At 27.8% G+C, this 25,273-nt stretch overlaps 1 protein-coding gene across 4 annotated transcripts in view; it reads left to right on the top strand.

Annotated features, from left to right (window-relative positions):
- LOC129976302 (rho GTPase-activating protein 45-like) overlaps positions 1-25,273 on the top strand; it is a 289,876-nt gene that overhangs the window by 111,232 nt on the left and 153,371 nt on the right. The gene's annotated exons all lie outside the window — the stretch shown is intronic.

The following is a 25,273-nucleotide window of genomic DNA, read 5'->3' as shown; positions in this document are numbered from 1 at the left end:
TTTCTTATTCATAACTAAACATTTATTTGAAACCAAACGAAATATAAATTTCTAAATTAAAAATTCCTAAATTGAATACAATGTACTTGATATTTTTCATACAAATATATTCTATTTTATTTGAATAAAATCTAGGAATTTCAAATCTATGTATACATATTATTTCTATGCATGAAATCTGCATTATATTTAATTTTGTTAGAATTTGTATTTATTGTATAGTTTGAATGCCACTTTAAATATCTTTTACTCATGTTTTTTTTTCTTTTTCAATATTTATCAAAAGTATGAGTATCTATAAATCAAATTTATCGACTTATATTTTTATTTTTGAAATGTTGAACAATTGTGTAGTTGATAATAGGACATAGAAAACATTTTCTTCTAAAAACTATTTTAAGTTTTACGATTTCTGTTATCTCTCGAAACTAGGAAAGAAACCCTAAAACGAACTAAATTATGAACTTGAGACATATTTTCAACTATAATTGTAAATGCGTTGAAAGTTTAGGATTAAATTGATTATATTTTTAAAAACATTCTTTACTCTTGAAAAACAATACAGATTTATTTACAACAGCTAATATTTCATAGTTTCAGTCAAATTAGAATTAAATAATAATATACAAACTTTGGTCAGTTGAAAGTAGTGACAGTTTCTGAAGTATAAGTTGCAAATAACTTGTCGTCTAATTTCCGACAATTTTATTTTTGAAACTGCGGTAATTTTTTTTCTTTTTCTGTATATTTCTTTTAGCAATATGTCGGAGTAGTATTAGAAAATATAGGATTGCGTTATTTTGAATATTTGAGAAGAATAAATTTAAATAAAATAGCAATAGAAATAATTTCGTTGCTCTTACGTTTATTGTTAGTATTGTTTATTGTTACGTTAGTAGTTAACTACAAACTAATCAATGTTATAAAAACTAGTGACAATTGTTGTCCAACTACGGCACTTAAAAAATGGTGTTAAGAGAAATAAGAGAAGGCGAAATAAAGATTTTTTTCAATGTATTAATTAGTTTTTCAACATTCCTTAGCCTTAAATAGATTATTTGAAAATATTTCAGACAAATGTGTTATAAAAGGAATGCTATATTGTCTTCCTCCACATTTCTTAATTGTAAACTATAAAAATCAAAGAATTCAAAGTGTTCTCGAATAAGTCTGAACAATTTGACGAAATCATTTTAAAACTTATAATTATACATACCCATATTGTATTTATCAAATCGTTATATTATAAAAAACAAAACAAAATAAAGATAAGCAACTGTCTAAAATCTATTTTAATATAATGCGAACATTAATAAGAATTACGATGATTACCTTAATGAACTTCTATATTACACATTTTTATTTATGCTATGTACTTTTTTTAGTAGTTCGGACGAATTCTTAATTCTTCTATAAATATTCAAATAACTTATTACTGAAGAATTAATTAAAATCAAACAGATCAACAGAATAAACTTTTAAATTTTGATGTTCACCACTTTTTTGTTTTATCTTTTTGCCATTTCATTAAGTCAACGCTCATAAAATCTGTTACAAAGTTTCGGCATTAATTAACAATCAACCGGCGAGTTTTGGAGAAAGGATTTAATTAGAGGAAATATACTTTAACTGCAACTGTCTTCGTATGGCTTAACTAGGTGTAACGGAAATATCCTGCAGAGTGGAACAGGGAGGATTCCACATATTTTTTATTTTTTTTCAAAAACAATGTTATTCTTCCCACATTTGGTATGGATCATCGAAGTTTCTTGTAACACTAGCTACTTTAATTTCCGGTACCTAGTGAAAGAAAAAAAAATTCACTTTTTAGATAAAAAATCTGAATATTGTTTTTGGTTTGAAAATTTTATTTAACACTGAATATTGAGTGGAATTTATATAAGTTTTGCAATAAGTATGTTGGAAAATTATAATACGTAAACAATTTTATTTGAAAAAATTATTAAAATTATTTTTTTTGATATATTTATTTTTCCTTCTGGAGGAGACAAGTTAAATTTTATTTTTGATGATCTTCAAGTGTAATATTTTGTGATTTAGGCTGTGTGTGGTAACAGAAATATATTATATGCAATAAATATTATATTCAATAAATAAATGTTTTTTAAAGAAGTTGTAATTTATAAAAGTTTTATTGATTTTTGAGTATTTAATATTTTGTATTTATAGGATCATTTAAAATAAAATATATTTCCGTTGCGAAATTTAATTGATAATCATCATTCGAATTCATCAGTTAAAAAAATAATTCAGAGTTTTGTTTGGAATTTTTTGGGTATTTATTCTGGTAGAATTATTTCAGATAAAAAAAATTGTTAACTGCATGAAAACGATAAAAATTAATTATGTTTGACTAATGAATCAACTGTTTGTTGATTCAATGAGATGATTAAACATTTTATTTTCAATAAGCACATATACTTCGAAATAGAATTCTATTTGGATTTAAAAGAAGTTTAAATTGAAGTGAAATTAATATATTAAAACAATTTCGTGTTTTGCAATATTAGAAATGCTGCTATGTTCTCTATCAACCTGAATTTTTGAAACATGCAAAAACTGAATGGCGAATTATCTTTGAAAATTAACAAAGAAATCTTGACACGTATGTACTGAACTTTGTAAAACTGTAAAAAAATTTTCTTTGTAAAAAATTTTTCAAATTAAAAAAAATACTTGTATTTTTGTTTCTGGCATTTAGCCATGAAACTGCATTCATGGAAGTTTTAATTAGAACTATCATGTTCTTTTACTGTAACTAAAACTGAAACCACAGTGTTTTTAAAACAATTCATTGTCATATTAAAATGTTTAAAAGCTTAGAATAGACGCTATTCAATCTTTTAAACAATGTTATCGTTACATATGATCTGTAAATTTTTTGTTTCTATAATTTGGTCTAGCTTCTAAAAATAACTCTATTCCTATTGTAAATTCATGATATTCAAATTGAAATTGCTTTAGAGCTTTTTTTTTTTTTTTTTGCTGAAGAAAAGGTTTTATCTAAGGTTTTGTCATTTCTAGTTTTTTATTACAAATATAGTATCAAATATGTCAAGTTTTCTGCGATTGATAAAAAATGGCGAGATATTGTTTAATAGCTTCATTAACATATGTAAAAAGTATATTGCTCTTTTACTTTTTGTTAATTTTCTTTATATTTAAAACAGGTTATTGAAAGGCCATATCATATTTCAATTTTAGCAATTAATCGATGATTTTCATGAATATATGATATGTAAGATAAGAATATCAATTTGTTTTTGATTGTATTTTGTATATATTAATGGTGTTTTTAAACATTTATGATGTTATTTACCACAAATCTGACATAACTTTTTTCTGTCACATATCCAATTGAAGCACGTGGAATAATTCATATATAATAATTTTAAGATATATGTACCAATACATAGAAAAATGATAAAATTGGTCCATATTCTATTTTTGATTGCAGTCAAAAAAAATCTTGTTGGAAAATATACGAAAAAAAAATTCCAACATCAATATTGTCGTGAATGGTACAGTATGTATTTAGGAACTTTACAATAGGAACTTTAAAAAAAATTTCATTCTACAGATAAAATTTCTTTATGAAGAATAATAAATATAGATTCTTTGAAGCTAATTTTTAACAATGTGAATTATATTTTACATGGGGATTATATTTTCGACAGTTTCACTTGGCGTCTATCAACTCTTACTCTAGAAACATTATGTAACTTATAAGTGAATTTGCATATTTCGTGTGAGAATAGGCAGCACAAAGCTGAATTCTTTTGTTCGAAATTTTTATTGCAACTTCAAAATTAATTTAACATTTCCCAAATAACTCGCAAATTTTAGTGATTTCTATTATCATAGAATACTATATATTTAAATATTTGAGGTCCCCACAGGTCCACTTTGGCATTTAGATTATACAAAAGTGCATAGACTCTAGCACTCAACCGAATATCTAAGGCAAGAAGATAATGCAAATCTGGATTCCTTCATCGAAAGGTAACAAGCAAGAATCTCGAATAATTTCTTCCCTGAAAGAATTGACACCTTGCGCATCCCTCTCAGCCCTTAAAAGCTTGATTGTTTTATCTCCCCTTTGACGTGTATATGTTGGGACAGACATCACGCACCTTCCCTGAACTTACGAAGAAACGACTTGAGCAATCTATTTGTTTTGAAGAAACACTTAAGATTCCATTCGTCATTTGTTATACGTACCTGGTGCGTGCACCTGTGTTTGTGCAAAGTCGCACTGGGAACTACAACCACTCGCGGCTTTCGTCCCGACCAGCAAACATTCATTTTTCCTGGAACTCACCGTTCATGCCCATCCGATGACAATATTATTGTTGTGCTTATTACTTACCAGCATTGTCATTATTTTTTCCCGCAATATATCACGTTTGGGGTCTTGCCCATAATGCATTCTTGCCGGCGACCTTCGAGGAAGGCTGAGAATCACGAAGGTGGCTCATGCGTTCAGGTTGATGATAGTTCTAAAAATAAGATCTTTCCGACTTTTTTTTTTTTTGCGGAATTTTTTATTATTTATATCGAATGAATTCGTTATTGTTGATGATAGTTATTTTAAATAAAATTTCCAACAAGGGTTTTTCTCAGAAGTTTATTGAAACGTTAATTGCTGGAGTAGAGTGAAGTTTCTTCAGACACCAAAGCCTTTGTCTCTAGTCAAAAAAGGAAAGAAGTCGTTCTTTTTTCTTTTTGTCTTTCAGCTTAGTCTGCCATTTCAATAGCTTTCAGTATGTATGCGTTTTTATTACTTTCTCGTATATGTAGTATAGAGAAAGTACAGTAATCGTTAAAAAATTCGAACTCGAGATTTTGACGAATGACTTTTCGTTTTTCGAGTTCGAAAAATACATTTTTTTTTTTTTTTGAAAATGTCCGTCTGTCTTTGACAAATATAATTCAAAAACGCTTTGAGCTATACAGTTGAGATTTGATACACGCTCTTTACAACATATTTTAGTTTTCTATCAAATGTTGAGCTATCGAATATAATTTAAAACGGTCACTATAAAAGGAAGTGAGCTAAATCAATAATATTCGGTACGACGAATTAACATCTATAGAGTAGACACCTGTCTAATTTTGCGCCACATCCAACAAAAGTTTGACTGTCTGTCGGTCTGTAATTTGAGAAACATGTATATGCGATAATACAAAAACGCAACGAATTAAATACATCAAATTTGGTCTAGGGTTTTGTTTAAAGGAAGTGTAGATCTAGGAAGTGTAGTTTTGTGTAAAACATTTGTACAACATTTTTTGTAAAATGTTCGTCTGTTTCTGACAAATATAATTCAAAAACGCTTTGAGCTAGACTTGATTTGATATACGCTCTTTACAACAAATTTTAGTTTTCTATCAAATGTTGAGAAAAATCTGTTCAAAGGAAGTCCGTCTGTGCGGCTGTTCGAATATAATTTAAAACGGTCACTATAAAAGGAAGTGAGCTAAATCAATAATATTCGGTACGACGAATTAACATCTATAGAGTAGACACCTGTCTAATTTTGAGCCACATCCAACAAAAGTTTGACTGTCTGTCGGTCTGTAATTTGAGAAACATGTAAATGCGATAATACAAAAACGCAACGAATTAAATACATCAAATTTGGCCTAGGATTTTATGACCACAAATGTAGTTTTGTGTAAAATCTTTGTTGTAATCGGTTTGGAAAAACGTGTTTAAAGCACAAATTTGATTTTCGGATACTATTAACTTCATCGCAGGAATTAATCGCCAAGATTGGCGCGATAGATTCAGTAAAAATGCTAAATTCACGCCAAAAGTTAATATTTTGTAACTATTGTATGCAAAGCGTTCTCTGGCATGAAATATTTATGAGTATGCGAGAAAGTTTTGGGGCGACCACTCCAGCTAGTTTTGTTGCGTATGCAATTCGTAGGACTTACAGATTTTAACTACACGTGGTCACATTTTTTAAGAAGCTCGTAGGCAATGTTTATGGTGCTCAGCATATGTATAACATCTTGCTTTTTTAAAAATCATATGTCCTTTAGGTTTTCTGATATCAGTCAACAACAATATTTTATTTAGAAGCAAAATTTTCTATTAGTGTAGTATGTATTGAAAAGAATAATACTACAATGGTATATATGATGCTAAAATATTGTTTTTAATGAACTGTTATTCAGCCCAGAGCATCTCTATCATTTTCCAAAATTATTATTTAAGGCAAAGCATAGTATGTATTATCTAAACCAAACAGGCAATCAAATTTGGGTTATAATCATAAATTGCTGACACCAATAGTGTTTTTATAGGCAAAAGGCACGTCATTGACGAGAAGCCAGGGTTCTTGTTTTTATAGGCACAAATACTTTTTAGATAATCTATTGTAGTTCTTTAGAGGTGGGATTCGGAATATTCAATCATTTTTTTAAAAATATTCCGAATCTTTTAAAAGTTACTTATTTTTAATTTATTTTTCAATGCTTTTCTTATAATTTCGAAACTTTTATTTATAATTTTCGGGTTTTTTTTTTCCTTCAATAAATTTTTACTTCTATTTTCCACAAGAATTTTAACATGGGACTATTTTGAAAGATATTTTAAACCAATTATTTATCTTTTTTTTTTTTTTCAGTTGCATTTATTATATTGACAGAACTTCGTTTCTCGTTTCATAATGCGAGAATCTTTTTTTAACTGCAATAAATTTTACTTAGAATTTACAAGAATTTTAACATGGGACTATTTTGAAAGATATTTTAAAACAATTATTTATCTTTTTTTTCAGTTGTATTTATTATATTGACAGAACTTCGTTTCTCGTTTCATAATGCGAGAATCTTTTTTTAACTGCAATAAATTTTACTTAGAATTTACAAGAATTTTAACATGGGACTATTTTGAAAGATATTTTAAAACAATTATTTATCTTTTTTTTCAGTTGTATTTATTATATTGACAGAACTTCGTTTCTCGTTTCATAATGCGAGAATCTTTTTTTAACTGCAATAAATTTTACTTAGAATTTACAAGAATTTTAACATGGGACTATTTTGAAAGATATTTTAAACCAATTATTTATCTTTTTTTTTCAGTTGTATTTATTATATTGACAGAACTTCGTTTCTCGTTTCATAATGCGAGAATCTTTTTTTAACTGCAATAAATTTTACTTAGAATTTACAAGAATTTTAACATGGGACTATTTTGAAAGATATTTTAAACCAATTATTTATCTTTTTTTTTCAGTTGTATTTATTATATTGACAGAACTTCGTTTCTCGTTTCATAATGCGAGAATCTTTTTTTAACTGCAATAAATTTTACTTAGAATTTACAAGAATTTTAACATGGGACTATTTTGAAAGATATTTTAAACCAATTATTTATCTTTTTTTTTCAGTTTTATTTATTATATTGACAGAACTTCGTTTCTCGTTTCATAATGCGAGAATCTTTTTTTAACTGCAATAAATTTTACTTAGAATTTACAAGAATTTTAACATGGGACTATTCTGAAAGATATTTTAAACTAATTATTTATCTTTTTTTTTTTTTCAGTTGTATTTATTATATTGACAGAACTTCGTTTCTCGTTTCATAATGTGAGAATCTTTTTTTAACTGCAATAAATTTTACTTAGTTTGAGGCTATTACAAATATAGGATATTAATTACAGGATTTTTTTTTTGTCCTTTTACTTAGATAAAAACTTTTCCACTTCTTTTATTATTTTTGTCACTTTGAATCAAGTTTTCTTAAATTGTCCGAATTCCACAGAGGATCATATAGGATTTTAGAAGCAAGACAGTTTTGATATAAATATTTTTTGACTAGTTATCAAAAATAATCAATAATAAAAGAAAATTTACACAAATAACGTTATTTAATGAATTTTTTTTTTCATAATTAAGCAATGATTTCTCTTTTGTCTGTTTTCTTGGAGCTATATATCTGGATCTCTGAAAATTCAATGCATTCTAAAAGAACGCAAGTATAAGAATCCAAAAAAGAGCTATTTCTATATCAGAGACTTATTCAATAAGAATTTCCAACGCAGATTTTCTCGGAAGCTATTAAATAAGATAATTGCCAGGGTGTTGGGTAAAGTTTCTTCAAATAGCAAATCTTTTGTCTATTGTCGAAGAAAAAGTTTTCTTTTTCTTTTCTGTTATTTTCTTATCTTTCCTTTCTTAAGGTGGATCTTGGGGTGTTTGTTCCTGTACAGAAGTAATTGAGCCTTGAAAATAGAGGGAGAGATATAATCCTGCTTTTGTTTCGTTTTCTCTTTAAGAATCAATGCGTGGGTGTAGTTGTAGTACCTTCTTCGGAGCCTACTCTCGCTCTCATCCTCGCTCAAGTCATTAGCGGGAACTTGTAAAAAAAAACGGAATACAAATCCAGCTCCTTGACAGGCGCCTTAATAAAGAAATTTAATAGTGGGGAGGTGGGAAAATGGGATGCTTGTGTAAAATAAACCGTGCTTCAAAACCTTGAAATAAACCCGCTTTCTTCATCTTGAATCAAAGTTTATTTACTTTTTTTCTTCTTGATTCTTTGCTGCTTTTCATTGTGTTTTCCGCATGGTTTCCCGTCTTGAAGATCTTTGATGACCGCTGGTTGTCCTCGACATCCTGAAGGAAAAGAAAAAGAAAAAAGAAACTCCCTGATTTTACTATTGAAAGGGGAATTTTATTCTCTTAAGATCTTTGCAACAGATTTGTAAACTTTTATATGGAATTTGAAATTCCTGATGCTTGAAGAATTTTAAAATGTAAACTTATTTAAGAAAATGCTTTTGGAGATTTATATCAGTTCCTTAAGAATTTCACCAGTGCACGTGCGGGGAAATTTAGGAGCAGGCACAAAGTTAAATTGGAAAGCGAATGCACAAAAATATTTTAAATCTTTGAAGCAACTTTTAACTTTTGAAATGGCATTTTAAGAAATCAAGGACATTATAGTTAGATCTGTGGATGCTTTTTAACCAGCTTGTAATTACAATAGCTCTCTGTATAATTTTAACAATTATCATTTGACTGTAAAACTGTCTTAAATCTTCCTCCATCTGCTTAATAATTAGTCTTAATTATTTAACAATAGATTAATATATTGTATGTTATAAGGATGCTAAACAATTGAATTGGCGGTGCATACTTTTCAAGTAATAGTTTTCCTTTCTAAACTTATTATTAAGAAGGAGCTACCCCTGCCCCGCCTACGTATTCGGAGCAACTGAATGATCATAATTATGAGAATTCGGATGTGAGAACTAAGGTTGAATACTAATAACCATTACCCCATAGTACAACTCTTCATGTAGAATTCCGTATCGTCACTGGAGTGACCATGCAACATTACTATGCCAGAAAAAAAGAGCATCAACTACTTGATTGAAAGCTTCTCATATTTATATCTGGGATTCTTTCCCTACGGGTTTCCATATCTATTAATTCATTACTTTTTACAAAGAATGATCTATCAACAGGATTTTATTCCATTAAATCGCATATGCTTCTATCTTGTATCTTCATTTTTTTTCTCACAAATTTACAAATTTTTTTAATGAAAAAATGAATTTTTCCAAATTATTTTTAAAAATATTTTACTCTAAATAATTTTAAAAATATTGAGTTTATTCAACTTATTTTCAAAAAATAAATAATAAAAAATAAGTATTATTTTTAGTGAAATTTCGAATGAAATCCACTCAGAGGACTTTTCTATCCAACTATTTGAGAACAAATGAATTCGATAATTACAAAACGTAATGAGCTAGATATATAACAATGGATACATAAGAGTAGCATTTAATAAAAATGGATACATAAGAGTAGCATTTAATAAAAATGGATACATAAGAGTAGCATTTAATAAAAATGGATACATAAGAGTAGCATTTAATAAAAATGGATACATAAGAGAAGCATTTAATAAAAATGGATACATAAGAGTAGCATTTAATAAAAATGGATACATAGGAGTAGCATTTAATAAAAATGGATACATAAGAGTAGCATTTAATAAAAATGATTACATAAGATATAATTCCTTATCAAATTTAAATGAAATCCATCAAGGGACTGATCGCCTATCGATCTATCTTTTTTCAAGCAAGTGAATGCAATAACTCAAAAAAGCAATAAGTTAAATAAATGAAATTTGGCGTACGATCTTGTGCCTACAATTGTAATCCTTTATCAAATTTTGGCTTCAATCGGTGGAAAAAATTATCCAAAATGCATATTCGATTTTGCCTTGTCTTGAATTAATCGCAAAAAAAAAAAAAAAAAAAATTCGATTGCCAAATACCGCATAGAAGATTCGGTAAAAATGCCATATTTAAGCTAAAGATCTATATTTCCAATCTTATTCGCCAATGCCATGCAATGCATTTGCGGCCTTTCCCAATATCCACAATTTTTGTTGTTGTTGTTTTGGAAGGGGGTATCATTTTTATTAGAGAATATGAGAAGTTTTGGTGGAGATCACACCCGCTGCTTTAAGAAGAAATAAGCTTACATTTTCAATATGGAAGAAATGTTTGTAGCTTTTGAGGTTTTTTTTTTTTTTTTTTTATCTTAAGAGGATTCCAATGGCACTTTCTAATTCATTCGATTGTGAAAGAAGTGCTAAGTGATCCCATAAAATCTAAACTGTACCCATAAATCCTAGCCAGTTGTCACTTCGATAAGATAACTGACAGAACCTATAACATTTTTGTTGAAGATACCACGCTTTTCAGAAACTAGTCAGTGTTGAAGAACGCGTCCAAAAAAATGCAATCATTGTTTAAAAAGACGTTTTCTTCAATAACAAGAGAAGACTGGAATGTCGATATGAGTAGTTTTCGTTCCTTTTTGACAATATCTTAAGAAGGCACAAAATCTTTTTCAAAAACTATGCCTTTCCTGAAAGGAATTTTCTCGTCTTTAGAATTCTAATGTTTTTGTTTTCTTTCCTTTTTCCTATATTGTTTTTAATCGAGTAATGATTCCAATTTTAATTGTAATATTGTATAACTTTGATTAAATCTTTAAATAAAATGGAATTAACTACCTTTATTAAAGTCATTTCTATTTTTTCCTTTGTCAATAAATTTTATTAAGCCTTTAAGTTATCATTAGAGTAGTTATCAGCAGCAGTTTTAGACTATTCCGACAATAAAGATGTAACGCATTAGTTGCTTTATTATTTAGAATAAATAATGCTGAAAAAGTTAATCCTTTTTTTTATTTACACTATTGCTTCTTCGCAAAATAATCTCTTCAGAGAGCCGTTTTTAATAATTATGATGAATTTCAATTATAATATTCATTTGATGGATATCGAATATGTGTTAGAATTCAGATATATTTTTGAAAAAGCTTTGTTCAAAAATCAATATTTTACCACAACTTTTCAAAAAATATTCAAAATATTCTTTACATGTACTTTTATTGGAATTGATTGACGCAATACTGTACAGTCATATGATCAAAATATGTGTGTACGTCAAACAAAAATATAGCCTTTTTTAAAAATTGTATTGAGACGATATTTTGTACGAATTGCGGTTGATTTCGAAATTACAAAGTGTCCAGAAATAAGCGTCCCAATAGGGAGCTGTAATATCTCGGAAACCACTGTATATAAAGCTTTCTAACTTTGGAAATAAACAATACTAATTTAGAAGATATATCTTTCTTTCCGTAATTGGAATAAAACATATATATTCAACCGGGTTTTTGTTTGTTTGTTTCATTTTACTTTTCGGCCGTTTTTTTTCTAGTCACACTATAAATTACTATAGCGCAATTGGCATGCATCAGCGAACATTAATTTATTCCACCCTCTATGATTTAACTGCGCATAAGCTATTTGATCAGCATGTTCCATTTAGCAGATCATTGAAAATTCATATATCTAGCATTTATTTACATTCCCGTTTTTAACGTTTTTCTATAATATAGAAAATTTTTTATTGATAGCTTCAAATTAACTTTAAGTAATAATTAATTAGAGAGGTTTCCTGCTGTTTGTGTCTCTCCTTGGTTACAGCACTATAGTTTTCTTCACTCTATACCTCTGATAATTGAAAAACATAAAAAAAAAGGATTAAAACTGTGACATTAATCCATGACATATCACAAAAATTAAATATGTAGCACCTCTTTTTCCCCTTGAGCACAGAGCGCACCCTTGTGGCGTTTTACAGAAGCCCCTTGTGGCGTTTACAGACAAGCAGTTCAACGGGAGACCTGCATCCTGAGGTCGGGTTTTTTTCTATGCGCAACCCTTGCGCTAACACCGAATGCTTTCGATTGGAAACGGTGGAATCCCTCCACCATACTATTTATTTTAACTTACTTGTTTTTGTTTTTTTTGTAAATTTTGAGGTGTAGCTGTGTTTGTGCAGATTAAAAATATTGTATTTAAAAACCAGGCTGTTCAGTAGAAAGTCGCAACACACTCACTATAAATATAACATATAAAACTTATTAATATTTTTAATTTTTTCTTTGAAAATATTAAATTATTAGCACATTCTTAAAATTCCTGCGCTTTTTAATTTAGTTTAACGCAAATGATAATATTTTCTTGCTAAATTAATGTACCATAGTTAAAAGGCCATAAGAATGCTGGGAAAATCCCAATTTCCATAATCTTAATATTACGAACCCTTTTTGTAATAAATATCTTGAAATAAACGTAAATGAGTAAAAATGCCAATAAACGTGCATGGAAACAAACATGTTCGTAAACCTTGAAATAAATTTGGACTGACGTTCTAAAATATATGGAGCTAAAGTATAGAAAGAAAGAAAGGAAAAAGGATTTTTATTTCGTTTACAAGCGCAAGTACGTGACGACCTTCACATTGCATTATTCTATTTTTGGGGATGTACTTTTGTACTTGTATATATGCCTCCTCTCCACAACAAAAGCAAATAAAACTGTTACTTTGTTTTCATTTCTTTTCATACGTATAGCTTACATTGTTATAACTCGCACAGAATGAACATCCTGCCCATAAAAGCGTACACCATCGTCATTTCCGGTTTCCAATAAAAGAAAGTGGATGCTATTTCAAACTGTTTTTCTCTTTAAAGGATTTCACTGCCGTTCTTGATGATTTTTGATAGAATGAAACATTTCTGTCTTTTATTGAAGGGTTGATATTTTATATTCGCAGGAAAATTCATTTGGTGTACAAAATATTTTGACATTGGTGTAGAGATGGGTATGGATGCAACAGGCAGTGGTGTTGAGGAGAACGAGGGTGACAAAATATTAAAATGTTTGTCAGAAGGAAACATTTCTTTCGTTTATTGAATGGCTAAGATTTTCTATTTGTAGGAAAATTTCGTTGGTATACAAAATATTGTGGCAGTGGCGAAGAGATGGGGTGTATGGATGCTATAGGCACTGCACTGGTGTTGAGGAGAACGGGGATTGCAAAATATTAAAGAGCTTATTTCAATTTTAGAGTAAACATTTGTCGGAAGCAAGTTGCGGTTCCTTAGTCATTTTATTTGTCTGAATGGCTTGGCAATATCAAGTTTAGTTTTCAGTGAGATAATTAATTTTTTCATAAGAAAAAAAGAACTAATTGTAAAAGGAAATGAGATATTAAATTCTTATTTTGAAGTTAAATGAGGGTTATTTCGGAACAGACAGTAATTTTGAGCTATATTCATATGACATCTAATCCGGCATGCCCTTTTCTAACTTCCATGACACCCCAACAGGTACTCACAGTATTGAACATGTGTTAGATATGTTCACACAAATTGGTTCTTTGGTTCTTGTATCTTCCATGAGGGTATTATGGTCAGTTGTTAAATAAAAACGGAACTGATGTGCTTCTTTTTTCCTAGATTCAATTAATTATGCACAAAATAAATTCATATTTCAAAATTTAACTCGAACATATTTCAATACTTTAATATGTTTGCTTCAATATCGTTTCTGTCATAAATGTTATGATATTTTTATTAGTATTTTTATTGCCATTTAACGTAGGGATCCATAATGGAATTAATTAATACTTATGGAACATATAATAAATGCGTCGCGCCAATTTAATTTTGTAACCGCTATTCATCCACCATTCCTTATGCGTAGCATTACATCTCAACATAGTATAAGATAAAGTGCAGTTAGATGATAGTGTAGTCAGATAAAGTGCAGTAAGAACCCATTGCTACTTCTTGAATGTTCGGCTTGTGATAATACATCGAGTTTAGTATTAAATGAACTGCTATTAAATGTTGGAAGAGCGTTTTTGAAAATCATTGCTCATCTTGGATAAGCTGTTTGTGGAATTACATGGAATAGAGAAGCAGATGAAGTACATTTGGATATTTGGTAACTAGAACCTTCTTAGAATCCATTGCTCGTCTTGGATAAGGTTTATGGGATTACATGAAATAGAGAAGCAGATGAAGTACATTTGGATATTTGGTAACTAGAACCTTCTTAGAATCCATTGCTTGTCTTGGATAAGCTGTTTGTGGAATTGCATGGAATAGAGAAGTAGATGAAGTGCATTTGAATATTTGGTAACTAGAACCTTCTTAGAATCCATTGCTCATCTTTTTGTTTGTAGCATGATATTTCAATTAGATGAAGTCCAGTTAGATGTTTGACGATTTGCGCTTTGATGTTTACGACATGACTGTGATGCAATGTGAATTGACGTCATCCCTTTCTTAATATCTAATTCAAATATTCTTGAAATTTCGTAAAACACAAGTCGTTTCTAAAGTGTCTGCTTTGAAGAGTTTTTTTTCCATCAATTGTGAAGGCATTTCTTATGTTAACAACCATAAGGGAGAATCGCAGAAGTTATAAATGATGGCGTTACCAATGATATGATTTTTTATACTTCTCCGAATTTATGGTTTCAATATTCAATAATAAAATTGCTATTAAATTTTTAAAAAATCATGTATGAATGACTATTGGATTATATTTTAAATATAAATATATAATATAATATAATTTAAATAAATCCAAATTTATTTCCTAATTTTTATCTTAATAGTGCCCATGTTAACTTCCTTAGAAAATGTTCCCTTATTTCCTGATCCAATTCCTACCTTTTTATTTAATTATTTATAACATGGGCTCTAGAAAACTGACAACTCTTCATTTTCTCACACTCCAAGGGGAGGGATAAAAATTCGTAATGCTAACGACATTCTTTTAAAGATACTTAAGATTCCCTTTCCTAAATTGACACGTGGCAAAGAAATCCCTACTAGAATCTCATTGTAAAATCACTAAAAGGAAAAATTTCCGTCTTTTTTTTTCTTTTTTTTTTTTCGCTCTTGTATTGCGACGTTAACTGACGCATCTCCTATTGCTTTTTCTCTGGTCAAAATACGGTTTCTGTGGTGAAATAAATCGAAGTTTAAATTCCAAAAATCCGTCTTTCCGGCTATGCACTGTTAAAAAAGTTTAGTCTCTCTCTCTCTCTCTCTGTATATATATATATATATATATATATATATATATATATATATATATATATATATATAATAAAATTTTTTGGGTAATATTTGATCTTGATATCGGTTTCTCATATTTTCATTTTACTTTAAAATTTATAGAAACTTGCTCTTTGTTAACTTTGGAGCAAATAACAGATTTTCCAATTAAAATAACATTTAATATGGTATTTAGCTAGTGAAATACAATAATAATATATTAGTGTTATAGTTATGGGTTAGAAACATTTGATATGTTTTTATCAAAAGTTTTTTTATCAAATAGAATTTACTATTTTATGTTTTACTTAAAGCATTTTCACGCTTTGCAGTGTTAAATAAACTCTATTCCGACCCAATTTCTATGCATGGGAGATATTTTATTGAAGTCTGGCTGCATAAGATTTTTTAGAACAATAAAATAGTCTCAAGGTTTCCGAACAAACAGTTCTTACACCATTTTAATAAAAAGTGCAAAAAAGATTGAATAATTTTATTTTTTTAAAATTTAAACAAATGTACTGCATAAATATTATTTCAAAGATATTTATAATAGATTTTCGAACATCGGAATTTTTACCTATTAATCAAATTTTTAGAACGTTTGTAATACAGAAAAATTACTACAATTTTAAGAACATAAAAGCAAAACAGGCGCTAAATTTCACCTCTTTTGTAGTTTTTCCATTTCAAGTTCTATTCATCCAAAATTCCTGTATAAAAACACGTCTTCTGCCTTTCAAATCTTTTTTTCTTCCTTTTTCCATTCTATTTTGCTCAATTGTCTCTATTTCATTACTCTAAGAAATTCTACGAAATTTTGTAATTTCGTGGGGGACGGAATTTTTCCGAAAACACAGAAATAAAACCTTATATGTGTGTTATTGAATGAAATATTATCCCTATAAATGATCCGTAACCGTAACGTAGAAAAATAATAATAAAAAAAAAGTATTACTTTACGTACGACATACTACTGATCTACAACTGTCATTGAGGTGTTTTTATACTCGCTAAATAATAGCTCTTTATTTTGGTTCTTTTTATTGGAATTTTATTACTATATTTGTGGGTTTGGGGCCAGGCGCACGCTTGGTTGAAGCTCCTTGAGATGAGGGTCATGTATGTATTGCAATACAAGGATATTCTGTACGTCTTCAGCTTTTTAACAATTGATTGTAGTATGTATGTAGAAATAACAAATATTTGACCAGCAGTTATTGTAAAAATTGTTTCAGAGCATGCTCGAGAAATTACGCTTAGAAAGCTGTGTGACTCACTTGTATAAAATGATTCGAGTGACAAGCTTCTCTCCGTATCATAGGTTTCCACTGTGAGTACCTTTATTAATAAACCCTTTCTTGTTAGATTCAAGGTATGAATAATTGCTGAACTTGCAATATTATTTTATATATAATATTATAAAGGAAATACATGAAAATAATTTTGATGATATATATAAAATTTTGAAATCTGTTACATATTCAGTTACAAATCTGAATGGCCACAAATTTTGAAGCAAAGCGCAAGTTACTGAAAAATTACAGTACATACTTATTTACTTCCTGTACAAATTACTGAAATTGTTTTAAAAAATTGATAGTAAAGTGTCAAAACGTTTTAATAACTTTTCGATTATCCAACGCTGCATTTTTATTTAATTTGTGAAGATTTTATCATTAATGTAAAAAAAAAAAAAATCAGCAATTTGTTTGCTTAAGCAGCAAAGTAAATTGTAAGTTTCACAGAAAAAAAATATATGGTTATTTGTGAAGTGTTATTTAATATCGTCTTTCAGTAGACCGTGATTTGTTAACCGAATCTAGAGGACTCCAGAAATATTTGTTAAACTATATTTGTTTAGAGATTCCTTTTTTTCTGTTTGTGTATTTTAAATAAAATAAATATAACAATGCATAATCACTACGTTTAGTGATTTTCATATACCATATTAATCTTTACCGCGTTACAAAATCACATATTTTTCTTAATTGAATTTCATCGAATTTGCAAATTTGAAAAACCTTTAATTTTTTATTTTTTGATCAAATCGCATATTAAAAGTTCAGAAACACTTCCTATGGTTTTTCTGTTTATAATCTACAAATAGAAACTGCCAAATCATTCGCTTTGGCAATCGTATCTTGTTAGTCATTATGTTTAGCAAGAACTTTTCGGTAAAATGAGTCAAAGATATTGGGCATTTTAGGTACTAAACTATTTTCAATGTCTATTAAATTTTATATAAACCATATTTTAAAGAATTCATAATGCATAGATATATTTCATATAAAGATTCTACTGTATCGGAAATATTCTGCTGAAAAATTTCTGTACTCAGTATTGTATTCTTCAATTCCAGAATTTGAAGCATACAATAATGAGTTACCTTATGGTTTTATTATTTCAGTACGAAAATTTTTACCCCACTTATAAAATGCGGTAAGTTTTGAAATGCTGAATAATTTATATATTTCTTTTGTTTTTATTTGCTGAAAATAGAGAATTTTGATTTCAAATTAAGCAAACTTGGTTAATTAAATTTAAATCTTAATTTTTAAAAAATTAAATTTAAATTTAATTACAGGCAAAGGAATTATATTGCTAGTTTAATGCAATAATAAATGAAAACAGATTTAATTGCAAATTTAGGCAGTGATAAACATTTTAAATCCATCCGTCTGTGCAAATCAAATTATTCTCGAAATTTATTTCAAATGATTGATATAACTGTGAGGTTGTCGCAAAACCGCGCTATAACCGATTGTGGGTAACATTGCCTGACCACATGGTCTTAGTCCTTAAACCACAAAATATTCTGCCGCGGCATTTTTTGAATGAATCACCAGTTTGATATGTGCTCCTTTGGAACCTTAACGTATATTAATAAGATAATTTTGATATTATTTTCGAAGCATATATGGTGAAAATTGTCTAAATAACAAACTGATGCATAAAGTTTAATTTGCTTTTAGTTTCAGTGCTTCGTTTAAATTTAAATAATCTTCATGCTTTTTAATCACGTTTAGGTTGATACTTTTGAATCAGTTCAAATTGACAAACCATAGCTTGACTTCATTTCATCTAATTTTCTCACTTCAAATAATTAATTGTAAAACCAAACATTTCAAAGCAAATTTCACCTTGTATTCACCCTTAGTAATAAATTTAAATATTTGAATTTGAATTTATTTTTCATGAGAATAATAATATTGAATATAATTTTAATTCACTAAATATTGAATATATAATTTAATATATATTTTATTTTACTGCAATATATAGTCTATTTATATTTCAGTATAATATATAAGAATTCTTGAAGATTTCTAATGTATTATAGAATTCTTATATAATAATAATGAATATGTATTATTCTTATTTATTATACTTAAGAATTTTCTTCAGTGTAATAAATAAGAATACGAATTTATATTATTCCATTCTAGTTTCGAATAGAATTGAATAATAAAAATTTAAATATTCATGGAATGTAAATTTTTTTATTTAGAATGCACTGATTATTAATTTAAAATGTTTTTACATATACATATGTTTGTCATACATATGATTTTTTTCTCTAATATATTTGACACAAAACCTCAAAAGTTTGAGAATCTTTGATTTAAAAAATACTGATTACAGAAATATTTTTAGAAACTTACCGTGGAATTTCATTTTATGTCACTTTTGAAATGGTCCCATTTTGGATTATGGGAAATTTTGGGGCACAAAACATGGTCTTAATACTTGCGATATGCTTTACTGGTTTTACTGAGATGAAGCTGTCAAAAAATTTCTTTCGCAGTTTTTGGTCACCGCAATCGTGATCGAAATTACAGTCCATTGTTGGATATTTGCTTTTATGCTATTTTTCTTATCTTTCAAGTTGACTTTTGAATTCCACTCTTGACCGCTGATGAACTTGCATTTTTTTTTTCAAACTTAGATGTGCTTTTTGAGTTCAAGACGATAGATGCAATCATAATTTTCTGTGATTTTCGTCTTTGTGGAGAACGCATCAAAATGTCTCAAAGAGCGGAAATTTATTATGATTGGTATATTGTATAAGAAACCGTTTTCACATTAATTTCGTTGGATTTTTTAAAAAATCTGTTGCAACAAAAATAACTCTAAATTGATTTGACACTAAACTGTACCTAATCTAGCAGAATTTCGTTTCCATTGTTAGTTTTTATCTAAATTAGGTCAATTCTAGAGCATATTTACTAATTTTACGTCTAACCGATTCATTTTTTTTCAGTTTAATTCCTGTATAAAACAGTTAACGATATAACAATAAAGGTAATAAAGTAGAAAATATGACAGTTAATGTTTCTGACAAGATAGCTCGTATAAAATATACAGTTTGCATATATTGGATGGATATTTTCGAAAATAATTTATTTAAAAAAATCACCATTGTTTTGAAACTAGTGGTTAATATTGAAAATAAACCCACAGGACTTAACCGAACATGACACTAAATCCCAATTGACTCATAATTTTTGAAACCAGTTTGGTATGCACCTAACTCATTCATAAATTAAAATACTCGGCCTCAAATATAAATCTTTAAATTATTGCTTGATAAAGTTTCTTTTTTTAGCAATAATTTATCAAAGAAAAAAAAATCCTAGTGTTTTATTGAATACTGTACTCTCTTGGGTTATTGAACACTAACCAGTCACTATTTCCCTTTTTAACTGTTTTTTATTTATTTAGGATACACACACAAAAGGAGGACACAACATGAAACACTGACATATATATCATAGCAGTAAAATATATATAGACAGTTAATCCGAGTGAAATATGTTAAGGGAAAACACCATCAGCACGGGGATCGCTACCTCCCTTCAAGTTTATCGTCCCCTTTCTCTCTACTCTCCTTCTCGCCAGACGGCGCAGCTGTTACAATATTTATACACTATTCCAAATAATACGGCATTATTCTTAAATAAAAAAAAATACTTTTAGAATAGAGATATTTTCTTTCGTTCCCTCCTGTCTTAATAATATGCATTCTATGTATGTAATGTAAATATTAATTTCTATTGAATGAATGCGTTGTGATCTTTTTCATCGTTTCATTTCCATTAAAGCTCCAGAAATACCCCCTGGAAACCCTTAAATGGCAAATAAGACTTTCCCAGAACTCAAATGTGCATAAAATTGCAGGAAAAGAAGGATTATGTAGCATTATGCAATAGCAAAAAATGAGTGGCATGTTTTTATCTAGAAATATTTTAAATCGAAATGTAATATTTTGATTCAAAATACATAATTATTTTCAATTTCATACGTTGATAGAACTGAAAGAAACACTCTCTTTATATTTTTGTGAATACTATTAATTTACGCGACCATCACTGTGCCTGAGCTGATACGCATAATTTAAGAAGTCCTGTTTTATGAAGCTTACTTACAAAGTAATAAAATTACTTGGATACTGAACTCAGCATGACCCCCCCCCATTTTTTTTTCATTATGTAAGCGCATTATTAATTCTTTAAACTTATTCGCTTAATTACATTCATGCTTATTTGCGCAATATATTTCTTTTATAATTCTCAATTTTGTATATTTATGCTGGTGCATTCGTGTATCGTTTATTTGATGAGCTTTTATTCAAAAGTACGATATTTAAGATAATGTATTCTTAGCATTCTGTCCAAACTTATGGGAATGAGAAAGGGAAATTAATTAATTAATTCTAATTCTTAAAATGCAGAAAATTAATTCTAACTTTTAATTTCAAACTCTTTAGAATTAATAACGCTCTAAACTAAAAGGTTGATCTAACTGTCTTGGGTGTTGATTGATTGATTGAAACTCTTTAGAATTAAAAGTTAGATATTTAATTATTTATGTCATTATGAATGGTATGTGCGCTTCGAAAAAATCACGAAAGCAATTTAAACTAATTAAAGTTTTATTGCTCTCATATTTAATCAAAAAATCACAAAGCAATGAAATTTATCAGCAGAAAATTAGAATAAGCTTAATAATGTTCTCTCTTTACAATAATTAACCCATTCTATGAATAGTAAATAAGAATATTTTATCAATGACCTCAAAGTGCAATATTTTAATTTTAATAAAATTCTTCTTCTTTTATCATTATTAAATCACTACAAAGGCAAAGGAGAAATCTCATTTAAACTTAATAGAATTAAAAATTGTCTCACTCCATATAATAAGTTTTACTTTCCTTTATTGGTGCTAAACAATTTTAAGTGAAGTTTTTAAAAAAGAATCTTCAGACAGCTTGTCATAGATGAAAAAGATGAGCTATTCATTATCTACATAAGGCTTCCTGTATTATTATTAAAATATCTTGGGTAACTCTTTCTTTTAATAACTGGTCTTGTGGACACGCCAATTATTTCTCATGATGAAAATTTTTGATGCTCTTGTCAAAGTGGAAATGCTTTTTAGAATTCTAATTTTCTGAGAAATCTTAGAGGATAAACTATATTTTATGAAGCAATTGAAATCCACTTCTGTAGGAAACAATTTCTAATTTATTGACAATGAAAATTGTTTATAAAACATGTTAGCTTATTTTTTTTTAAAGAAAATCATGTCTTCATTCTTATTACTCAGTTGATACATAATTATTATGTCATACAGATTTTTTTAAAAAAATATATCGTCTGCTCCTTTTAAATTTATTTTTGTAATGTAAACAGGCTCAGAATTGATAGAAGTTTAAAAACGGCAAATATTTTGGAATGAAAATTCGTGGCAATGGCTTATTAATTGAAATAAAAAAAATATCGTCTGCTCCTTTTAAATTAATTTTTGTAATGTAAACAAGTTCAGAATTGATCGAAGATTTAAAGACAGAAAATATTTTAGGATAACAATTCATGGCAATAGCTTATTAATTGAAACAAAAAAAAATATATCGTCTGCTCCTTTTAAACTTATTTTTGTAATGTAAACAACTTGCGAATTGAAATAGAAAATATTATTTTGTGCTTTCCAAAGAGAAATGTTTCATTTCATAATTAAAAAACGTAAAATGCATGATATTAAAATTTCTAAATAAAAAATAAGCAGCATCGCTAATTGGAAAGGGAAAAACTATCAATCATTCCTTCTATGTGTAAAGAATTCAAAGGAATATCGTAAATAGGTAGGTTCACTTTCAAATATTTCTAAAGTGAAATCATTTTCTTTAGCATATACAATCATTTTTTTTTTTCATAACTTAGAAATATGTTTCTATAGCGGCTAATTTTTTTTATTACTTACTTTCGGTGATTTCAAATTTTTCTTTACATTAAAAGTTTATCAACAACAAACGGTTCTGAATTTTGAGTCTGATGTATCGAAGCTTTTTATATAAATTCAAAATTATTTGATTGTGATTTTTTTTTCATCTGAAAGTTCTTTTAAAACATAGAAAATACAATAGCTTTAAAGTGAGCTTCTATTTACTTTAAAAAGCTATTGAAACAGAAAATGTGATATTTTGTAATATTTTTACAATCTAAAATAACATTGAACATATGTTCTTAAATAAAGCAAAATGTAACATTGCTTTCATATTTGGAAATGTTGCATCATTTCGATATTTGAGTCAATTATTCGAGGTTTTGAAATTTGCCGAACAAGCAGATTTAATTTAATCCACGATGCATCAAATCTAAACTTTCTAAGTTAAGAAGCATTGCAAAAATATCTTTCATTAAAAAAAATTAACCTTTATAGTATACTAAAGTATTTTGTTTTATTTTTCAAAAATATTAATATAAACTTATCATAACTTAAGTTTGCGTTTAATAATTTAAATCAAACAGGACCTTAAGTTTTTCTACCTCTAAATCCTGATCAGATCACAAAGTTATCAACGGAACCTGATAAATACGCGCATTCAATATCTCTGTACGGCATATTTTCAATGGTTATTAAAACAACGGGAGATCTTCTCAGATAGGATTACAAAAGAAAGAATGTCTGGGCCGATCTATTCTTAAACTCGATTTAAATACTCGTGTCTGATTAAGTCGAGCATAATAGAAAGGGAAAAGCCCTACATTATTTTATCTCGGGAAGAGGCATACATTCTTGGGGTTCTTTAACCGGTGGGTTCTTAAAACTGGGTCAGCTCACATAAGGCATGTTTTTAAAAAGGCCACAGTTTAGGAAAGTTAAATGTTGAACTATACATGAAACTACTTCTAGTGATAAGAATATAAATTTTCAAATCTATAGAATATTTAGATTAGAATATTTTTGGAAAAATGAATCATTATATATATTTTGTGTTTGTGTGTGTATAGGAAATAATATATATTAAGTCTAAATGTATAAAGTCAATTTTTTGGGCTCAGGAGCTCTATCTGTAAGTATACATTTAATCAAATTGTTTAATTATTTCTATTTTCTGATTTTTAAAATCTGTATCGTTATTTCAGAAATTTGGAATTCGGTTAACAGTTTGTGATAAACTATTTCAAATACTATTTCTACCAATATCTAATGTTCCAGAAATTTTTTTTTGAAAAATATAGAGTTGACTTATTCTTCAGTTTTAATCCTAAAAAATTCAATACATTTTTTTCAGTATTTCGAAACTCGCTTTTTAAGCATCTGATCTCTATTTAGCTAATATACTAGCTATGAAGAAACAAGTCATAGTGAATTTTCATAGCATTTTTATGAAGATATTGTGTTAAGTCTAAAAACAGATAGTAACTAAAATGTATATTAATAACAGTAAATATATGGAATGTTTTAAATTTCATTCAGGAATGAAATTCAAATAAAATACTTGATTCCAAATCTGAATTTCCAAATCTATCTGTATATCAAAATTATATACGATAGATATAATGATCACACATATAATTTCGCATGGTTTTGTTTAAACTATAAAATTTTATTTCGGTATTGCACTTTTTTTTCTTGGCATACCAACTATTTTGTATTTTTAAAAAGTTTGTAAAAAAATTGAAAGTTTTAAAAAGCCATTTTAAAAGATATTAATTTTTATTAGTTATATATTATCTGTCATTAACCAAAAAAAACATCATACAAATTACAAATGTGTATTAAAATAAAATGATGAATGATATATAAAAATACTGCAGTGTTGATACTAAAAATAGCTTTGTAGTGGTTATTAAATTTACTCTTTTCTTATTCATACTCTTTTCCAGAATCGGCATTTTCTTCCAAGCTTTTGGGAAGAAAGCTTTTTGAAATATTGATCTTGAGATTTCTTCTTTTAATAACTTTTGAAACAATTCCTCACTGCCTAAAAATAACTTATATCGACACACTTTCAGCAGCTAACTTTAGAAGTAATGTAGCAGTTAATTATTTCAAAAAATTAAATTGTTATATTTGTTTTTCTCATATTCAAAGAGAATTTTTTAAAATCTTATCTGTGATCTATAATTTATATAAATTTAATAAAAACAACTACTTCCAAAGGTCGCAAAAAAAAAAAAAAAAAAATGTTGAAAACTTTTCCTTTTTTTTTTTTTTTTTTTTTTTTTGTTCTTTTCTTTTCTCGAAAATTCTGAACAATCGGCTTATCTAAGGATTTTCGAAAATAAAAGCTATTATTTTAAAATGTAATTCATCGTAACAATTTGCTTACTTCAATGAATGAAACTGCTGAGAATTTAAAAAAATATGAATGATTTCTTTTCTATTGCAAGTTTCACTAATATGAGTGTTTGCAAATTGATATCTGACAGAATTTTTTTTTTCATTTCTTGTTTTTAAAATTAATTATTTATTGCTCATCTCTTGA

Source organism: Argiope bruennichi, chromosome 7 (genome assembly GCF_947563725.1).
Source record: "Argiope bruennichi chromosome 7, qqArgBrue1.1, whole genome shotgun sequence".
Classification (NCBI taxonomy): Eukaryota; Metazoa; Arthropoda; class Arachnida; order Araneae; family Araneidae; genus Argiope; species Argiope bruennichi.
Note: the sequence above shows the minus strand (reverse complement) of the source record. Positions and strands in the feature narration are given on the sequence as shown.